Source organism: Mastomys coucha, unplaced genomic scaffold (assembly GCF_008632895.1).
Source record: "Mastomys coucha isolate ucsf_1 unplaced genomic scaffold, UCSF_Mcou_1 pScaffold14, whole genome shotgun sequence".
NCBI lineage: Eukaryota > Metazoa > Chordata > Mammalia > Rodentia > Muridae > Mastomys > Mastomys coucha.
Window position 1 is genome coordinate 47,143,294 of NW_022196896.1, and position 23,132 is coordinate 47,166,425.

A 23,132-nucleotide genomic window follows, 5' to 3' on the forward strand; every position below is an offset into this window, starting at 1 on the left:
ATTTTCCATGCCTGCTTTTAGGTAAAAGTTATACATTATACATTCTACGATTCTCCAGCCTTTCAGGCATAAAACCCTATGAATTTAACTTCTTGCAGAATGAAAACAGGTGCGAGTCTACTATTCACAGGAAAAGCCATCTCGAGACTGCCCCACCTGGGGATCCATCCCATATAGTTACCAAACCCAGACACTATTGTGGATGTCAAGAAATGCTTGCTGACAGGAACCTGATAAAGCTGCCTTCAAAGAGGCTCTACCAGAGCCTGACAAATACAGAGGTTGAGACTCACTGCCAAACATTGGAATGAGCATGGGGTCACCAAGGAAGGAATTAGAGAAAGGACTGAAGGAGCTGAAGGACTTTGCAACTCGATAGGAGGATCAAAAATATTAACCAAACATACCCCCAGAGCTCCGAGAGACTAAACCACCAACTAAAGAGTATGCATGGAGGGACCCATTGCTCCAGCAGGTAGCCTTGTCAGGCATCAATGTGGGGAGAGGCACTTGGTTCTGTGAAGGCTTGATTGCCCAGTGTAGGGGAATGCTAGGGCAAGAAGGAGGGAGAGGGTGAGTGGGTGGGGGAACACCCTCATAGAAGCAGGAAGTGGGGGGATCAGATTGGAGGTTTTGAGGGAGACAGAAAACCGGGTAACAGGATAACATTTGAAATGTAAATAAAGAAAATATCCAATAAAAATCTCCAGGAGATAAAACAAAAATAGTAGATTGTTGAAGCTACAATCACAAGATGTGAAGCTATACAGGGCTTATATCCAATGCCACTATCTGTAGAAAATATTCTTACACCCATTTAGCAGAACCCAAGAGGAACTCTTCAACTCTTCAATCAAACCAATTTGCTGGGAAGAACAACCAATCCAGCTCAACCACGTTTGGTTACAAATCTTTAAAAGACCTGCCTCTACCCAGTAAAAAGAGAAGACCACAGAAGCATTGAAGCCTGCAACAGGAGCTGTTCAGAACTGAAACCCTGTGAAAGAAGCAAAGTGAGCTGAAACTGTGGAACAGTACAGTAATTTGCAAGGTAAGAGTACTGTAGCTACAATGCTAAGAGTACAATGACTAGTGACACTACAGAGCCTCAGACTTTGAAATATATGGGAAGTTATGGGACTGCCTGGCAATCTCCACAAATAAATCTGGTCAAAATGAAAGCAAAATAAATCAACAGCCCATACTTACTTGCAACTCATTATTTTTTGGTCCACCATGCTATTACAGGCAATGAGTGTATGATGATTCAGTGTTACCAAGAATGTCTTCTAGATTATTTGTGATCATCTGTGTGTATGAAATAAGAACAAGCAAACAAACAAACAAACAAAAGACATTACAAATATCTATGGGAAGTTCTTTACTCAAATTTTAGTGATAAATGCCAATGAAAAACAATCAACTATTGAAAAGGGAATATATTTAGGCATATGGAAGGATTTGAATAGAGGAAAGTAATAATATGAATAACAAATATTCAATGTGCTAGATGATTACTGATAAAGACTACACAGTCTTTAACCAGACAACGATCTGAAGTAAATTACATACTTTAAAAAAAGTTTGAAGGTGTAGAATGTACATATAGTATAGAAAATAAACTACCACCCCTGCAGTTTACAAAGAAAGCTATTTCTATGGGATCCAGCAGTAGCACTAAATAATCCACACTAAGTGGCCTTTAGCAACATCTAAGGGGTTGTAGGATTTTGCAATGCCTGAGAATGAACACTATGTTCAATTAGCAAACTGTGTTTAAATCTTAGTAGGGATTTGAAACCATCTTTTAAGGCATTGATGAGTGAACTTAAAATAGTATATATATATGTGTATATATATATATACATCTATATATACATACATACATATACATATATGTATATATATACTATTGAATATATAAGAATATATATATTATTTATATATATATATATACATAATTGTTTAATTGTGTTTATACTTTTTAATTGAAGGAACAAAGTGAAATTTGATTTAAGAATTAGAAAAAAATGACACAACTAACATTTGTTGTTTACAAAATATTCCCTCAGGAATTTGTATATTTCTGGCTAGATAATCACCCCCATGATACCCTGATTTTTTCCAATATAGACAAAAGATATAAACTGAGAATATGAAAATATATAATGGTACATTATGAAAAAGAGCTGTCAAGTATTTGTAATTTTTTTCTTTGAAAATTTTCCTTTTGAAGACAGAGTGATAGATGTGTACAGAAATACACAAGGAATTATCCTCCTTTGCACATACACAACTAAGCTTCATCCTTTAGCTTACATATCATCCTTTAGCTTACATATCATCTCTAGTAAAGGCAAAGTTGGCCCAATGAAACTACAGTGACCTTGCATTGTATGACCTTGTTATACAATTAAATAATTTATCACACATAACTTCTTAGGTGGGCATAGTGTATCAATATTTTAAATAACCTTTGTGTCCAGTGTAGTGTTTGCTTCAAATAAGAATCTTCTTTCATTAGATTTGGCCATGACTTGTTCCCCAGTAATGTTGTTTCTCACAACTCTGATGCTACCATTAATGCTGCCTGAAAGCAGGGTAAGTTGAAAATACATAATTTTCACAGTTCTAACTAACAACATTGAGAAATTTTACAATATTTGAAAATAGTTAAATCTAAAGGGTTTTATAGGAAACAGCATTTTGGGGGAGCCATAGATCACTAACCAGGGCTATCATGACAAATAATAAGTTTATATTTTCCTCCACCAGCAGGATATGAGTGACATATAATTGGACACTTGTAAATGGAGAGGCAGTACAAGTATAGGGTTCCTGCCAGACCTCAAATTGGACATTAAATGAATTGAAATGCATTTCAATTGCAAAATATGAAGAGTAGAGTTGAGACATGATGCATGTATTCTTTTGAATTGTGACCACTGTGAAATGCATGGACAGAAGATGTATCAGAGGATGAAGAATTTCATTTTAAATAAAGCTTTTTGGGATAACCAAGGAAAAAATTATCCTTTAACCTCTATAGCATGTGAAGTGTGCCTCAGTCTCAAGAGTTAACTATACCATACCTTGTTCTGTTGCATACAGATGGCATTTTAATAGGATTGCTGATATAATGTTCATTCCATATGAACTCTGTTAATATGGTAGATTTAATATATTATTCTCAGAAATTGAAAAAACATCAACCTCTTTATAAATGTTCTACTGATAGTAATTAAAAATACAGTTTAAAAAGTTATTTTGTCAGCTGGGCTGTGGGCACATGCTTTTAATCTCAGCACTTGGGAGGCAGAAACAGGAAGATTTCTGAATTTGAGGCCAGCCTGGTCTACAGAGTGAGTTCCAGGACAGCCAGGGCCACACAGAGAAACCCTGTTTTGAAAAAAAAAAAAAAAGGAAGAAAGAAAGAAAGGAAGAAAGGAAGAAAGAAAAAGAAAAAAAAGAAAAGTTATTTTATCTACAAAGGAAGATAGTATTAAAAAATCATATATTACTATTACCTTTTCTCTGGAGGAAACTCATTTTAAAGTTTTGAAAGGACTTTATATTTATTTATTTATTTATTTTACATTTGGTTTTGAGTTTAATAGAAAAAGAATGGGGATGACAATGTTGACTTAGATAAAATACAGTGACTATAGATGACTAGCTAGCACATTCTTTCTACACATAGTTTGTAAGTTTGTTGGGTCCATTGGCTCAAGAACACTGTTATTGTTCTGTTCTTGGGAATATAGACAGATATAAAATATAGACAAGTACTAGATATAGAAAGATAGTAGACAATGGCTGTAGTCTTTGGTGAGATCTATGAGAACAGACCTATAAAACTCTAATGAAATAAATCTTTGTTCATGTTCAAGTGAAAAACCCAAGTTATCTTCTTATCTTATTCCTATAAAAATGCAATAGGATAATTTGCATGTTTTGAAGTATAAACATTGATGGAAGAAATCATCTCTACCTCAGGTTCTGACAGAGAATAAGGAACAATCCAGTGTGCCTGCTGATCACAAGACAAATGTGAAGGATGTCTTGGAAAAGACTGCCCAAAATATAGGAAATAATTTAGAAGATGTTGACTGGATGTTACATGGCTCCAACCAAAACCAAAATCTTCGTCCATGTGTATATATTAATAATAAAGTCTGCTTTAAATTGTTAGGTGATATTATTGTGATAATACATGATTAATGCAAGTAATAGACAGAATACTCCTCACTAGCATGGCCAATTCAATGTACTAGTGCTATAAAATAAAAATAAAGTTTTATTCTCTCACTTAAAATCACTTAATAAATACTTGAAATGAATGAGTACTTGTTTTTTTTTTTCAATAAACTAGTAGCCTCCTAATGTCCTAAATACTGTGCCTTTTATTATAATCTCTGTCAAGTCTATATACTAGGAACTTAACCACACAAACACTGAAAGAATGTAGAATTGTAGAATGTATAAATAAATTCAGTAATCTAAGAAAATTAGTTTCTCTATCTAAAGGCAGAAAACAGTGTTCAAAGCAAGCTGTGGATATAGCAGGAAGCTAGGTCTTAACCTCACTTCAAAACTAACATCCAAACATTTCCATCTTTAAATCAGCAGTTTCAAACTTCCCAATACTCCAAACCTTGATTATAGTTCCTCATGTTGTTGTGATCCCCAAAGATAAAATTAATCTCATTGCTACTCCATAACTCCACATCTTCTGATGTGTTATAAATTGTAAAGTGAGCATTTGATATTCATGATATCTAATATCTCACTCCTGCAAAATGGTCAAAAAACTCCAACAGGGTTGATACCAACAGTATGAGAACCTCTGCATTATTTTTATATGCCATTTCTTGGCATGATTCTCAATAAACTCATTATAGGGCCTTACTGTGATCTGATCAGATTGGAATGAAAATGAGCTATGCTATTTAATACTATGAACTTTTGTGGTTTTACAGTAATAATTATCATGTATATTTTTCTTTTATGTGATTTTTTAAACAATTTCATAATAGAGATGCTCCCAACCTCAGTATGCCATCAGTTGCAGATTTCCATTCATTTTCATGTCCATATAACCATTTCTCCTGTCCTCCTGACACCTGATCCTGAAGTCCCAATACCACTCCCCATCCTACCTCCCTCCCAGCTCCCTTATTCCATCTACCTCATATGACTATTTGATTCTCACTTCTAAGTGAGGTTAAAAATTCCTTCATTTTGAGTTTCTTTGGATTTGTGAACTATAAGATGGAACCTGTATTGTATGGCTAATATCCACTTATAAGTGAATACACACCATGCAGGTTTTTTGGAACTTTGTCACCTCACCAGGATGATATTCTGAATTTTAATTCATTTGCCTGCAAAATTCATCATGTCTTTGTTTTAAATAGGTAAATATTTATTTCATTGTGTAAAGGTACCACATTTTCTTTATACTTCTTCAGTTGAGGAACATCTAGGTTGTTTCCAATTATTGGCTATTTTGATTAAATCTGCTATGAACATAGTTGAGCAAGAATTTTGGTGGGGTGGTAAAGCATCTTTTCGGTATACACCCAGGAGTGGTCAACTGAGTCTTGAGGTAGAGCTATTGCCTATTTTCTGAGAAAATGCCAAATTGATTCCCAAAGTGGTTGTACAAATATTCCCCTTTCTCCACATTCTCGCCAGCATGTGCATTACTTGAATTTCTGATCTTAGCCATTCTGATGAGCGTAAGATAAAATGTCAGAGTTGTTTTGACTTGCATTTCCATGATTACTAAGAACTTTACTTTGAACATTTCTTTAAGTTCGTTAAGTGTCTTGGCTATTCTCTAGTCCTCTGTTGAGAATTCTGTTTAATTCTTTTTTATTTTATTTTATTTTTTTAACTTTTATTGCATTATGATGAGAAAAGTTACATAATTTCAATTTATCTGAATTTGTTAACATCTAAAAACATTTTAAGTAAATAGAATTAAATCACATTCTTGTTTTCTTTTTGTACCCCAACCTCTCCCAGGAACCCCCTTCCATACCTACAATATCTGTTTTTGTCATATTCTTTAAAATTTATAAAATATTATAACAATAAAAATTACTATCATAAAAGTTATTTGATACAAAACAACAATCAATTAAACAGATATATGTAGATGCTTGTCTCAAGCAATATTGAAAATATATACATTTTTCTCAATATAAAGTCTTTTAGTTTGTTTGTTTTCTATTTAGTAGAGCTTAAAATCTTGGCTCTTATTGTGGTACATGCCCAAAATAAGAACAATTTTTAGACATTGGATTTCATTGTATTAAGGCTATACTTCAATGACCCTCACATCACCAAAGGATTTTACCTCCATCGTAGCTAAGCTGAGAGTTGACAGTTCTGCTGCACCAAGAAATGAATTGTAGGCTCAATTTTTGGATACAAACTTCCTACTATGGTCAAAGCTAATTGACTTGAGTGAGTGAATTTATTCTCAGCCCACAGAGAACAGGTTACAATCATTTAAGAAATGGTGTGTGTATTCAGATGGTCTATACATAAAGTCATTCACCAACTGTTTCAATGAAGAATGGTTCTGCTTGGAGGGTGGCACAGGTGAGGGTAAGAATTTGGTTCATTAGCTGTGATAATTTGAAAAAGCATTCATCTGAGAGAAAGAGTAACTTATAAAGTTTCTTCTTCAAACTAAATACAAGAGTTACAAATGTCAAGTAAAGCATTCAGTCTCTCTCCTTGTTGTTCTCTTACAAGCTACCTCCCAAATTAATTGTCTATATTGCTTTTGTGTATATAAATACTTTTGAAATATGTAACCTGTTCTGAAAACCATAGTATAGTATAAAAAGATGAAATAAACAATACTACTAATAGAGAGGCTGTGAGAAGCAAGATTTCAAGACCCTTATGTTCTACACAGCAAGACACTGTCATGAACAAAAAAGCTGAAAGTGTATATGGATTGTAAAATATTGGACTTATTTCTCCAATTACCAAATTAGAGAGACCATTGGATGATAATCAACAATTTTCTAATTCCTCATATTTTTGGATTTCAATCGATTAGGATATGTTGGTAATATTAATTTCCATATTAAAATATTAAGAAAAAGTAATTGTTACTTCCTGTTGTTTTTGTTGTAAGGTGGAATTGGGTTTGTGTGGATTTGTTGAAAGATTACTTTCTTGCTTCTTCTAGGGTGTAGTTTTGCTCCTTATGTTGATGTTTTCCATCTATTATCCTTTGTAGGGCTGGATTTGTAGAAAGATACTGTGTACATTTTGTTTTGTCAAGGAATATCTTGTTTTCTCCATCTATGGTAATAAGAGTTTTTTTTATATATAAATGCCTGGGCTGGCATTTGTGTTCTCTTAGAGTCTGTATGACATCTGACCATGATATTCTAGCTTTCATAGTCTCTGGTGAGATGTCTGGTGTAATTCTGATAGGTCTTCCTTTATATGTTACCTGATCTTTTTCTCTTGCTGCTTTTAAAATTCTTTCTTTGTTTAGAGCATTTGGTGTTTTTTATTATTATGTGTTGAGAGGAATATCTTTTCTGGGCCAGTCTATTTGGAGTTCTGAAGGCTTCTTGTATATTCATGGGCATCTCTTTCTTTCGGTTAGAGAAGTTTTCTTCTATAATTTTGTTGAAGATATTTACTGGCCCATTACCTTGGGAGTCTTCACTCTCTTCTATACCTGTTATCCTTAGGTTTGGTCTTCTCATTGTGTCCTGGATTTCCTGGATATTTTGGGTTAGGAGCTTTTTGCTTTTTGCATTCTCTTTGACTGTTGTGTCAATGTTTTCTATGGTGTCTTCTGCCCCTGAGATTCTTTCTTCCATTTCTTGTATTCTGTTGTTGATGCTTCAATCTACAACTCCTGATTTCTTTCCTAGGGTTTAACTCCAGGGTTGTCACTCTTTCTGATTTCTTTATTGTTTCTATTTCCATTTTTAGATTCTGGATAGTTTTGCTCATTTCCTTCACCTGTTTGATTTTGTTTTCCTGTAGGTTTGTTTTGTTTGTTTGTTTGTTTGTTTTGAGACAGGCTTTCTCTTGTGTATCCCTGGTTGTCCTGGAACACACTCTGTAGACCAGGCTGGCCTCGATCTCAGAAATCTGCCTGCCTCTACTTCCCACGTGCGGGGTTTAAAGGCATGTACCACCACTGCCCTGCTTTTCCAGTAGTTCTTTAAGGGATTTTTGAGTTTCCACTTTTAAGGCTTCTAGCTGTTTACCTTTGTTCTCCTGTATTTCTTTGAGGGTGCTATTTATGTCTTTCTTAAAGTCCTATATCATCATAATGAGAAATGATTTTGTATCTGAATCTTGCTTGTCCTGTGTGATGGTGTATCCAGGACTTCCTATGTTGGGAGTATTGGGTTCTGATGATGCCAAGTAACCTTGGTTTGTGTTACTTATATTATGCTTGCCCCACATCATCTGGTTATCTCTAGTGCTACCTGTCCTTGCTAAATCTGACTGGAGCCTGTCCATCCTGTGATCCTCGTTGTGTCAGAACTCCTCAGATTCAATCTGTCTCTTGTGATCCTGTGATTCTGCGATACTGTGATCCTGGGCTTGTTAAAGCAAGTGAAGGTGGAGCTTCCTCTGGGTGTTTTGGGACTGGTTGCAGAGTTTGAACCCAAGGTCGGCCTAGGGCACTAGCCCAGACAGACCAAAAGGAACCTGAGCCACTGGGCTGGTGGAGTTCCTGTGTGTCTGGATACTGCTGGTTCAAGTTACTTCTGCTATTGGGACAGATGTTGGGTCCTCCTCAACTCTGATCCTGGGTGTATTAGAGCGCCTGGGAGTGGAGCTTCCTCTGGATATTGTGGGACTGGCTATGGAGCTTGTGTCCAAGGTCTTCTCAGTGCACCAGCCCAGAGAGACCAGAAGGAGCCCAAGCCACTGGGCTGGTGAAGTTCGTGTGAGTTGTTTAATTCTTTAAATTAAAAATTAACCCTATTTTTTAAGTGGTATCCCACTTAGGTTTTTGGAGTATAACTTCTTTAGTTCTTTGTAAATTTTGAATATTAGCCCTCTGTTAGATGGAGGGTTGGTGAAGATCCTTTCCCAAACTGTGTGCTGCTAATTTTTCCTATAGACATTGTCCTTTGCCTTACAAAATTTTGCACTTTCATGAGGTTTCATATTTCAGTTGTTGATTTTAGAGTCTGAACCATTGGTGTTCTATTCAGGAAATTGTCTATGTGTTCAATGTTTTTATTTCACTTTCTATTCTATTAGAATTAATATATCCAGTTTTTATGTTTAGGTCCTTGATACAGATGAACTTGAGTTTTGTATAGGGTGATCAATATGGATTTATTTTTATTCTCTACATGTAGACCATCATTTAGGACAGCATAACAATTGCATAATATGCTTTCATTGCTCCAGTCTATGGTTTTTGCTTCTTTATCAAAAATCAGGTGTCTATAGGTATATGGGTTTATGTATGGGTCTTTGATTCAATTCCTTTGATCACCTTATCTGTACCAATGTATATGTACTAATACCAAGCAATTTTTATCACTATTACACTGTAGTTCAGACTGAGGTCAGGGATGGTGAGTGCTCCTGAAATTCTTTTATTGCTCAGGACTGTTTTGGCTATCCTGTTTAGTAGGTTGGTTGGTTGTTTTTGTTTTTGTTTTGTTTTGTTTTTTTTCCTATGAAGTTGAGAATTGCTGTTTTGATGTCTATAAAAACTTCAGTTGGAATTTCGATGTGGATTACATTGAATGTGTAGATTGCTGCTGATAAGATGGCCATTTTCACTATATTATTTATACTATACAGGAGCAAGGGACATATTTCCATCTTCTGATGTCCTCTTCAATTTCTTTCTTCAGGGAGTTGAAGTTCTTGTCACACACATCTTTCCCTTGCTTGTTTATATTTTTGATGGCTGTTGTAAAGTGTCATGTCTCACTAATTTATCTCTCAGTCCATTCATTATTTGTATTAAGGAGGGCTACTGATTTCTCTGAGTTAAGGTTTTATCCAGCCATTTCCCTGAAACTGTTTATCAGCAGTAGGAGTTTTATGGTAGAATATTTGTGGTTTCTTAGGTATACTGACATTCATTTGTGAATAGAAATACTTTGCTTTCTTCCTTTCCAATTTGTTTCCCTTTCATCTCCTTTAGTTGTCTTATTGCTTTGGCAAGAAATTCAAGTACTATGTTGAGTACATAGGAAGAGGTTGGCAGCTTTGTCTTGTTACTTATTTTAATGGAAATACTTTAAGATTCTCTCAATTTAGTTGGACATAAGCTATTGACTTACTGAATACTGCTTTGACTATGTTTAGGTATGTACCATGTATCCCTGATTCTCTAATACCTTTAACATGGAGGGGTATTGTGTTTTATCAATGACTTTTTCAGCGACTCACTAGATGATCATGAGATTTTTTTTCTTTCAATTTGTATATATGCTGGATTTATTGATGGAATTGTGTATATTGAACTGTCCCTGCATCCCTAGGATGAAGCCTACTAGATGGGTGATTTATTTGATGTCTTTCAGAATACAGTTTGTAAGTATTTTTTTCATGTATTTTTGCATTAAAGTTCATAAGAGAAATTGGTTTGAATTTATTTTTACTTGTGAAATGAGTTATTCGATGTTGAGAGATATACATTCCCAGTGATTGTTATTGCCTGCTATTATAATGTTGGTGGTGTTTGTGTGTGTGTGTGTGTGTGTGTGTGTGTGTGTGTGTGTGTGTGTGTGTGTGTGTGTGTGTGTGAGTGTGTGTGTGTGTGTTTGTGTGTGTGTGCTCATTTCCTTGTTTTTGCTGCTTTGGGATTAATTGCTTCCTTGCATGGAGTTATTCTTCTTGGGTTGGGGTTTTCCTTCTAGTATTTTCTGTATGGCTAGATTTGTCGATCGATATTGTACGCATTTGGATTTGTCTTGAAATATCTTGTTTTGTCAACCTATGGGAATTGACAGTTTTATCATATTCAAGGTTGGCACCTATTTTTTTTTTTATAGGTTGTAGGATATCTCTCCATGTCCCTTTGATTTTAGAGTATCTGTTGAGAATTTGGGTGTAATTTTCGTAGGTCAACCTATGTTTAATACCTATCCTTTTTCCCCTCCTGCTTTTAATATACTTTTTCCTTCTGTAGACTTTGTGATCCGATTATTATATGCAGGAGGATTTTCTTTTTTCCTGGTGAAGTTTAGTTGGTGTTCCATAGATTTCCATATGGTTTCTTCTATGATTTTCTTGAGAGTAATTTCTGGAACTATGATTTAGAACTCTTCATCTTCTTCTATTTATGTTATTCTTAGCTTAAGTATTTTCATGGTATCCTAGATTTCCTGGATGTTATGTGTCAAAAATGTTTTAGATTTAATATTTTCCTTGTCTTGTATGCATTTCTTCTATTGTATCTTCTGTGCTTGAAATTTTCTTTTTTCTTTCTTTTATTCTGTTGGTGATGCTTGTATTTGTTTTTCTAATTCTGATTTTTCTAATCTCTAGTATTTCCTTAGTTTGTGTTTTCTTTATGGCTTCTATTTCCAGTTTTGGGTCTTACACAGTTTTATTTATTCCTTTCACCCATTTAATTATACTTTCCTTTATATATTTAAGAGATTTTCTTGTTTCCTCTTTAAAGGGCTTTATCTGATTGCTTGCATTTTCTTGTATTTTTTTAAAGGATTTATTCACTTCCTCTTTAAATGGCCTTAAATCTTTATAAGATTGCATTTAAGGTCATTTTCTTGTACTTCAGTTGTGTTAAGAGATAAAGGGCTTGTTGTAGTGAGGTAGCTGTACTTTGGGGGTGTCCTATGACCCTGGCCCCTGTTGAGTTTTTTTTTTTTTTTTTTTTTTTTTTTTGTCCATGGATGTCCTTGCTGTTGTAGGCATTGGGAAGGGAGTGAACCACCATGATCCTGCTGTGGCAGGCTTCTGATGGTATCCTAATAGTGTGGTGGAGGTGGAAGAAAGGTGAAGAGGAGCAGAGGTGTCCCTAGGATAGGAAGTTTTTCAAGGCAGTTTGGCTGGGCCCAGGGAGCTCAGAGAAAAAGGAAGTTGTGTAGGTGAAGAGACACTAACCTATATGGTTGAGGAGTCTGACAGGAATGGAGTAGAGACTGTAGGAGAATAGAGATACCTCTAGGATAGCAGGCTGCTCACGGTAGTTTGATTTGACCCAGAAGCCTCAGAGAGCAAGGACAATGAATGGGGAAAGGGAAGATTACCTGTAAGATTCAGAAGTCTGATGGAATTGAAGGAGAGGTAGCAGGAGAATGTAGGTCCCCTGGGATAGCAGATTGCTCAGAGACTGTTTTAAATTCTTAACATAGACATTCACATATTACTTAATGATAGAAAAGTAAATGTGAAAATAAAATAAAAATTGTAAATATACTAACAATGTCTTTTCTACAAATAAATATGTAGCAGAACATGTATTTATCAGTATGATTAAATTATCTAGGTACTTCTCAATCTTTACACTCATTAAATTGCATTTTTTTTACTAAAATATAACTCTGTCTCACAAATTTCTAGTTCAATAAAAGTGTAGTCTGTAGCACCATTTTTATTGAAACTCTGTGGATTTTTAGTCTTCTCTGGGGGTAGGAACTATACTCCATCTTTTTGGTTGAGATACAGTCTCATTAAAATCAGAGGTTACTGATTGCTTTAGTAGATAGGTCATAATTTATTGGGTTTTCCTTTTTCCACCATCTAGTTCTAAGATAAGAAGCATGACAGCATGCATGATTTTTTAGATGGTTTCTAGATATCCAAACTCAAATCTAGGCTTCCATGACAGGTGTCTTACCCATGAACTATGTTCATATTTTTATTATTATCCATCCAATAATTTTAATAAAGATAATTATATCTACTTCAATTTACTTACTTCTATGTTGTTATTTATTTGTAATGTAGGTAAAATAAAATATGCAATCATATTTTAATAAGTGTCTGAAAGTTATCATTATAGTGAGAATATAACTATTGGTTTTTATACTTTTTAAAATAAGTTGTGAGATTAAATATTTTTCTTAATAAATATATTGTATTTACTAAAAATGAAAATTAATTTGAAGCAGAATCTTGTGAGTTCTTACTGTTTAGTTCTTTCCTAAAATTAGATGATTTGCCCCTGGGGCAATAAGGAAGCTCATTATACTCAGGAAGACAGTGAAATTTTCAAGAGACAGGGACTCAGAAAGATTCAACTTTCCCCTATTGTTGAAAGGAAACATCTTTGAAGGAGTGGACTGCAATTAGTAAAGGGAGAGTTGTGGACCAAGGAGCTTCCTGGATTATTGAGAGTTGGCCTCCAAACTGTGATGAGCCTTTTATGATGCAGCTGCCTGAGCTACCCACCCTTCTCCATGAATCACTTCTGCCAACTTTCTGTAAAAATCAGAAATAACATCATTGTTTTATCAGGTTAGACATTGTTGGAACAGATCTGTTATCTGTGCCATATCTAGAGACAAGTCTATATCAGTCTATGTTACAACACAAAACTCATGCCACTAACTTCACTGTGTGATCTTACCTCATACAAATATAAAAACTGTGTTACAGCATTTTCTCTGTTCAATCACATTAGGGCAGGGACAGGCCTGTGATTGGACAGGAATAGAGAGGTAGCGCTAGAGTTGAAGGAGGAAAAAAGTCAGAGAGGGCAGGAGGAGAAGGATTTTTCATCATAGAGTCAGAGAATGATGAAGAGTCAGACCCTGAGTGGTTATACAATCAAGCAAAGATTTTTATAACATAGATTAATTTGGTTAGAATATTGTCTTTATTATTTGGTTCTGAAATTATTGTATTGGCATCTTGTAATTGTGATCTTATTATTACATAGACCTAATTAGATAATTAAGCTTTAAAAGTCATGATTTACCTATTGGGTCTTAGATGCTAGCTAAATGAATGATTGTGAGGGTGTGTAAAGAGTTGCATGTGAGTGAGATGTTGTAAATAGCAGGGAGAGAATAATAGAGCCTGCAGGGACATGGTGATGCTGGACAATATCAGGAGTTTGCCGGGTGGATTCATATTTTAAATATTCCTGCAACAAAATTGACTGGAATGAATATTAGACATAATCATTTTATTTAAACTTAAGTAACCAATTGATGCCTCTAAGACTTTTTTTTTTTTAAATGCATGGTATGGACCATGTACCCTGCATCCATTTCCTGGCCAATAACTCTGCCTGTTTTCTGGAGGTATGCCAGCACCAGCAGCAAACAGGTAAGACCATACCTCAAGCCTTTTTTCTATCAGCTCTCCTTAAAACACATGCAATAGCCTTAAGCACATGCTGTCCACTCTACTCCACTTTTAATTCCTAAAGTCCTGCTGTGTTCCCTCCCTGAGTCCTACATGCACAATGGTCCCAAAGGTGGTACCAGAGACCCCAGAGTCAAGGTTTGCATCCAAAATCCATGAAGCAATGTAGGCAACAAAAAAATGCAGAGGACACTCCTTACTTCTAGTGACCACTCTTATTCATTACATTAGAATCTCAAGCCACTCTGGCCAGAAGACAGAGAAGAATCAAAAAGAAAGAGGACTGAGAGGAACATCCAAAACACACAACCAAGAATGATAAACTCAGAAATCAGCATCTAAATCCATAACAAATGGTAAAACCCAGATGTCTAAAGCACAGCATAAGAAAAATAAAATCAATAACAGCCAGGAAAATATGGCACCACCAGAGCCAAAGCAAGCCCTTGATAGTCTAATACAGTTGAAGCAGAAGAAAATCACATTTAATCCAACCTTATGAAGATGACACAGGCCTTTAAAGAGGAAATGGATATATTTCCTTCAGAAATACAGGAAAATGCAATCAAACAATTGGAGAGGAAAGGCAAAACTGTCCAATTCATGAAAAATGGAAATGGAAGAGTCTTAGTTAAGTTTCTTTTCTGCAATGACCAAGGAAACTCTTTTAAAGTATTACATTTAATTATGGCTGGTTTACAGTATCAGAAGTTCAGTCCATTGTAATTATGACAGGAAGACAGCAGTTTGTGGACAGACATATATGCTAAAGAATATATGGATTCTACACCCTGATCCAAAAGTCTCCAGGAGTAGATTATATTACGCAAGCAGCCCGGAGGAGGTTCTCCTCTGCAAGGGACAGAGATTGAGCATAGGAACTCAAAGTCCACCCTCATAATGATGAACTTCCCCCAACAAGGCCACATATATTCCAAAAGGCCACAGCTCTTAATAATGCCACTTCCTGTGGGCCAAGCATATTCAAACCACTGAGTGAAGCAAAAAAAAAAAAAAAAAAAAAAAAAAAAAAAAAAAAAAAATCTGAGGGAATCCTGGGGATGAAAAGCCTCTATAAAAGAAAAGAAACTACAGATAGAATTATCACAAACAGAATACATGAGATAGACGATATAGTCTCAGGCATAGAAAATACAGTAGAAGAAAACAATTCATTGCTCAAAGAAAAATGTTAAATCTTTAAAGTGCCTGACACAAAATATCCAGAAAATATAGAAATAGTGAAAAGAACAAAATTAAAAGTAATAGGAATAGATAAAGAAGAATTCCAGCTCAAATTCATAAAATAATTTCAATACTCATAGAAGAAAATATCCCTAACCTAAGGAAAATGATGCATAGCAATTTACAAAATGTGTAGAGTACACCAAATAAATTGGGGAAAAAAGAAAAAAGAAAAAAGAAAGAGGGAAAGGAAAAGGAAAAGAAAAAGAAAGTCCTTCTACCAAATAATCATTATAACACTAAATATTTAAAAGCAAGAAATAATATTAAGAACTTAGAGGGTAAAATCCAGCTGGGATACAAAGCCAGACCCTTTACATTTACATATAAACATCTCAACAAAGACTCTAAAAGCCAGAAAGGGCTTTATAGATGTCTCGAGTTTTCTAAAAGAGCACAGATGTCAGTCCAGACTAGTATACTCAGGAAAGCTTTCAATCACCATAGTTGTAGAAAACAAAATATTTCATAACAGAACCAAATTTAGTAATATCAATCCACAAATGAAGCCCCTCAGAAGATAATAGAAGGAAAATTGCAAACCAAAAAGGTTAATTACATCAGGTAAACATACAAAATAATTTCACACCATCAATACCAAAAGGAGGGTAACACACAAACAAATAAACACACACAAACACACACACACACACAAACACACATATATACACCCTACCACCAATATCAAAATATAAAGAAATAAACATTATTGATCATTTTCATGATTTGAATATGTTTGGCCTAGGGAGTAGCACTATTTGGAGGTATGTCCTTGTTGAAGTAGGTGTTTCACTGTGGGCATGGGCTTAAGAACCTATTCCTAACTGCCTGGAAGTGAGTCTTCCACTAGCAGCCTTCAGATGAAGATGTAGATCTTTCAGCTCTGCCTGCACCATGCCTGCCTACATACTGCCATGTTCCCACCTTGATGATAACGGACTAAACCTCTCAACATGTAGGCCTGCCCCAATTAAATGCTGTCCTTATAAAACTTGCTTTGGTTATGGTATCTGTTGACAGAAGAAAATCCAAACTAAGACAATCATTAATGTCCCTTAGCCTCAATTGTCTCAATTACCCAATAAAAAGATATACTAGAATGGATGGATATAAAACCAGGATCCGGAGGGCTGGTGAGATGGCTCAGCAGGTAAGAGCACTGACTGCTCTTCCAAAGGTACTGAGTTCAAATCCCAGCAACCACATGGTGGCTCACAATTACCCATAATGAGATCTGACACCCTCTTCTAGTGTGTCTGAAGGCAGCTCCAGTGTACTCATATACATAAAATATATAAATACGTCTGGAAAAAAAAAAAGCCAGGCAGTGGTGGTACACGCCTTTAATCCCAGCACTTGGGAGGCAGAGGCAGACGGATTTCTGAGTTCGAGGCCAGCCTGGTCTAGAGAGTGAGTTCCAGACAGCCAAGGCTACACAGAGAAACCCTGTCTCAAAAAAACAAAACAAAACAAACAAGCAAACAAAAAAACAGGATCCATCATTTTGCTACATACCAGAAAACACTTTAACATCAATAATAGAAATTACCTCAGATTAAAGATTTAGAAAAAAATGTTTCAAACCAACAGATCTGTGAGAACAAGAAGGAATAGACATTCTAATATCTAATGAACTAAACTTTCAAATATTCAAATAGTTGAGGAAGGAGACTTCATATTCATGAAAGAAATCCATCAAGTTGACATCTCAGTTCTGAATATCTATGGTTCAAATGAAAGCACCCTTATGTTTGTAAAACAAATTACTGCAGCTTAAATGTCACATTTAACTACAAATTAATAATGGGAGATGTCAATACTCTCCTCGAACCAATGGACGGGTAACCCAAACAGAAATTAATGACAGAAATAACAAAACTGCTCCCAGTTCTAAAAGTGATCTTGGCTGTGTATGCCCAGGTCAAGTAGTGCAGAGAAAGGATTCTGAAAGACATGTTCTGAGTTTGGGGTATCCAGCCTGAACCCTCCAGATCCTGGTGCTTTCCTACACTTGTATCAGGAATAAAAAGAAGAAGAAATAACAAAACTCATAGATGCTGTGGCTCAAATGGATCTAACAGATATCTATAGATCATTTCACCCTAACACCAAAGGATATAACATCTCAGCAACTCACCAGATCAACAAATGTACCATATATTCTCTCAGAAAGCAAGCTGAAACAGATACAGGAAGATTGAAAAAAACAAAACAAAACAAAAAAACTTGCATATTATTAGGTTGCAATGGGTTAAAGTGGACTTTAATCCTATTTTAGGATTAAAATAGGGGAAAGGCTGTCCTCTGCCAGGATCCTCCTGGCCTGGCCTGGAGTGGGTTGTAAGGAGTCACAGAGTCAGACTCAGATGCAACTTTAAAGACTGATGCTCTCCAGATGATCTAGCTTTCTAACTATACTGAATGCTTGTTGATAACTTCTAAAAAGTCCTAAAACCTTCCTTGCCCATTTTGAGGTTTAAAAGGCCATGCCTTACGCAATTAACACCTATAATTTATGCAGGTGATTAAGCAATGCAGCCTTTGTTCTATCTCCAAAGGAACTGTGTCACATTGACAGGCTGCTAGGTATAGTTGCAGGAAGAAAAAGGAAAACATTGAAGAGTGATTTTAGATTTTGTTTCTAAGTTCTAAAAAGTTCCTCTGTTATTTCTGTAAGAAAAAGGGAAAGGGGGGCTTTTCTCTGTTCTTTGTCCTCAGCATTTATGTATCTTTTATAATACATGATCACAGGGTAAAATGTTCATCCCAAGTGTGCATTAATTCAATCTTTGAATTGAATAAGAAGTTCCAACACAGAATGATCAAATGCATATATATTAGGAATAATTATCTGGCTGACCTTTCATCATCTTTTACTATCTGTACTGGTTGGTGGAAAATTAAAAACCATAACTTTTTAAAGTTATTAGTGAAGATTTGTATAGGTAGGTCCAGTCAATATTATATATTCTGTCTTTTCACCTATAGTAAATTATTAGTTTCCTTTTTATGACTTTTGGTTAATAGTTTTACAACTTCTTAGAATGTGCCTGCTTGCTATCTCAGAAGTAATTAACTATGACTCTTGAAGACTTGCAGAGTTCTCAATGCAGTTTTGATATCAGAAAGGACATTAATATAAGTCCTATTATAAAGGTGCTTAATACTTACTAATGTAATTTTAGGAATTCTTATAGGATCCTTATTAATAATTAAGAAATCTTCTATTTGTTTATACAGCATAACGACAAGATGCTACATCATCATTCTGCAGAAATATGCTCAACTTGTGGGCTGATATATATTGATTATGATATATGTTTAATAATAACAGGAAAAGCATAGTAATAGCAAGGATTTATCCTAAAAGAAAATCTCCTGGGCTTTGCTTGCAGAAGCAAATCTGTCATTAATTGCATGATCAGTCCATGGTGAAACCATCTTAAGAAGATGACCAGCTAGTTTTTAGCTTCTCCAAGATGGCTTCTAACAATTATGTTTCCAAAGAAAATTATCTGAATCTTTTGTGTGATGTGCCTTCAACAATGCTATGTGACATTTAACTCCAGAAAGATGAACTAGAGACACAGGTATAGTCTACATTTTCTAGAAAGTCATTGGGTCCAACTTGATGAACCAATGCAAAGATCTTCCATGATCATGGATTGGCAGAATTAACATAGTGAAAAAGGCCTTCCTACCAAAGACAATCTACAGATTCAATGCAATTCCAATCAAAAGCCAACAAAACTCTTCAAAGACATGTAAAAAGCAATTATCAAATTCATCTGGAAAGGCAAAAGTCCAGAATAGTGAAATCAAGTCTTAACAACAAAAGAATGGTTGGGGAAATTACCATCCCTGACCTCAAGCTCTACTACAGAGCAATACTGTTGAAAACTGCATGATATTGGTACAGAAGAAGACATTTTGATCAGTGGAATAGAATTGAAGACCCAGATAAAACTACACATTTATGCACATAGGATCTTTGATAAAGAGACCAAAATGTACAATGGAAAAAAGAAAGCATCTTCAATAAATGGTGATTGATGGTCTACCTGGCTGTCTATATGTAGAAAAATGAAAATAGAACCATATTTATTACCTTGCACAAAGCTCAACCACAAGTAGATCAAGGACCTCAACATAAAACCAGATATACTGAATCAAATAAAAGGGAAAGTGGGAAAGAGCCTTGAACTCATTGGCACAGGGGGAAATTCCCTAAACAGAGCTCCAGTGGCTCATGCTCTAAAATCAAAAAATGATAACTGGGACTTCATGAAACTGAAAAGCTTCTGTAAGACAAAGGACATAGTTAATAAGAAAAATTGGCAACCTACAGATTGGGAAAAAAAACTTCATTAGCTCCACATCTGATAGAGGGATAATATCCAAAATATATAAATAACTCAAGAAGCAAACCACCAAGAAACCAAACAACCCAATCAAAAAATAAGTTATAGAACTAAACCAAGAATTCACAAGGGAAGAATCTTGAATGGCTGAGAAGCACCTAAAGAAATGTTCAAAGTTGTTAGTGATCAGAGAAATGCAAATCAAAAAGACTTATGAAATTGGAATACTTAACGCTAATCAGAATAGCTAAAATCCAAACTTCAGGTGACAACACATGTTGGAGAGGATGTGGAGAAAGAGAAACACTCCTCAATTGCTGGTGGGATTGCAAACCAATATAACCACTCTGGAAATCAATCTGGTGGTTCCTCAGAAACTTGGAAATAGATCTACCAGAAGACCAAACAATACCAGTCTTGGGAATATACCCAAAAGATGTCCCACCTTGCAACAGGGGCACATGTTTCATTATGTTCATAGCAGTCTTCTTTGTGATAGTCAGAATCTCGAAACAACCCAGATGTCCCATGACAGAAGAACAGATGCAGAAAATGTGGTTCATTTACTCAATGGAATACTACTCAGCTATTAATTATGAGGGCATTCTAGGATTTACAGGCAAATGGATGGAATAGAAAATATCCTGAGTGAGGTAACTCATGCCCCAAAAGGACATGCCTGGAATATACTCACTAAAAAGTGTATACTAGCCACAAAATAAAAAGTATAGATTAACCAAAATACAATCCACAGAACTCAAAAATTTCAACAATCTTAAGGGCCCAAGTGAGGACACATCAGTCCAATGTGGGAAGGAGAAGAAAGCAAGCACAGCGAGGGTGGGAGCAAGTAACCTGGGAGGGAAAGAGGACAGGAGGGGTTGTGATAAGAGGATAACATGATCTAGTATTGGGTGAGGGAAAAGGGTTGAAGCCCTAAGGGGCAAGAGGAAGAATGGAAACAAGGCAAACTAGGAAGGTAGGAGGTTGGGGGAACTCTACAGATTGTACTAGAGACATGGGAGGTGATAGACTCTCAGAACTCAAAGGGACGGACCCTAGATGAAATGCTCTAAAATAGGGAGAGGGAATTGTAGAGCCTACCTCCAGCAGAAAGACAGGGCTGGCTTTGAGTGAGAGATGGGATTGCTATCCCACAGTCAAACCTCTGACTCATAATTGTTCCCGTCTGAAAGAATTGCAGGGATGAAAATGGAGAGGAGCCTGAGGAAAAGAGAGTCCAGCAACAGGCCCAAAGTGGGATCTAGCTCAAGGGGAGGCCCCAAGGCCTGACCCTATTACTGAGGCTATGGTATGCTCACAAAAATGAGCCTATCAAGACTGTCCTATGAAAGACCCAATAAGCACTGAAAGAGTCAAGTGCAGATATTTGCACACAACAGATGAACAGAAGCTGTTAACCCCTGTGGTTGAATTGGGGAAAAGCTGGAAGAAGCTGAGGTGAAGGGTGACCCTATCGCTTGATCAGCAGTCTCAATTAACCTGGACCCCAGAGATCTCCCAGACACTGGATCACCAACCAGGCAACATACACCAGCTGATGTGAGGCCCCCAACACATATATAGCAGAGAACTCCCAGATCTTGGTTTGGTCAAAGAAGGTGTACCTAACCCTAAAGAGACTGGAGGCCCAAGTGAGTTTAAAGGTCTGGATGGGTGAGGCATGTGGGAACATCCTTGTGGAGACAGGGAGGCAGGGAGGAGGTACGGGATGTAGAACAGTCCGAGGGTGGACTAGGATAGGAATAAGATCTGGAGTGTAAAGATAAGAAAATAAATAACAATAATAGTAATAATAATAATAATAATAATAATAATAATAATAATAAATATATAACTAAATAAATAAGTTTTTTTCATGCCTGACTGTAAAAACACATACGCTCAGTATATTTTTGTTTATGTACCTACAAGCATAAATGTATATACGAAAGTTTATATGATTATGTGAAAAATTCTAGTTAAAATAAAATATGGTATCTTGATGCTACTTAATTACTTATTCTCCTTTATCCTTTAGTCTCTATTTCTTTATTTAAAACCAGCACTACTAAGAGCCCTCTCTATTTCCTCTCTTTTCTTTGGTTTTGCGCTCCTTATTCCCTTTATCTTCCTGTTCCCTTCTTAAGGCCTACTACGTACTCTGATTGATGTAATCCTAGAGAATAGGGAAACAAACTTAGTATTGGTCTAATAATAAGCTAATGGTATGTCATCCCCAAATTGTGAGATATATGTACTGAAATATGAGGGTATTGTAAGAAATCAAAAATTGGAGAAAGAAAATAAAAATCGAAGGAATATTTGTAGGCAACTGAAGATTAAAATGGGATACTGGGACTAGTTTTGGAAGATAGAAAAGACCTGGAAAAACTGATAAAATACCACTGAATTGCTAAATCCTTTGAGCTCTGATATTGTTTTTTTGCCTTCTTTCTTGCATCTCTGTTTTTGGTTTGAGTATTGGGTTTTCAAGACAAGCTTTCTCTTAGCTATATAGGAATTTACTCTGCAGATTAGGCAAGCATCAAACTCAATGGGTTTCATTTGCATTTCTTTTCTGTAAGTGCTGGGCTTGAAATCATGCAACACCAGTGCCTAATTTAGAGCTTTACTTTATCAGACATGCTAAGATAAAATGACATCATATAACTAAATAAAGCTGAAAGTGAAAGAGAAGTACATGGGATTTTGGTATAATTCGTTGATGAATGGCCTATAAATCAAGGAATACTTAAGAATGAAAACACTATTTTGAAATAAACCAAACCTAAAAATACTTTCCTGATATATTTATGAAATATTTCTCTATCAGATTTTTTTCTCAAAATGTCTAAACTGATTAATTAAACTACTACTTTATGCTGTTACATTTCTCACAGATTTTTTCATATTAAGACAATAAACTGTCAAATTCCAATCATAAGTATTAAGAATCTTTAGTAATGCCATGGTTAAATAATTCTTTCAACGAATACTTGTTTTTTTGCTTTTGTTATTTTTGGGGGGTTTTTTGTTTGTTTGTTTTTTTGTTTTTATTTATTTTTTATTATTAGATATTTTCCTTATTTACATTTCAAATATCATTACCTTTCCTCATTTCCCCTCCAAAAACCCCCTATCCTATTCCCCTCCCCCTAGTCACTAATGCATACACTCCATCTTCCCTGTCCTGGAATTCCCCTACACTGG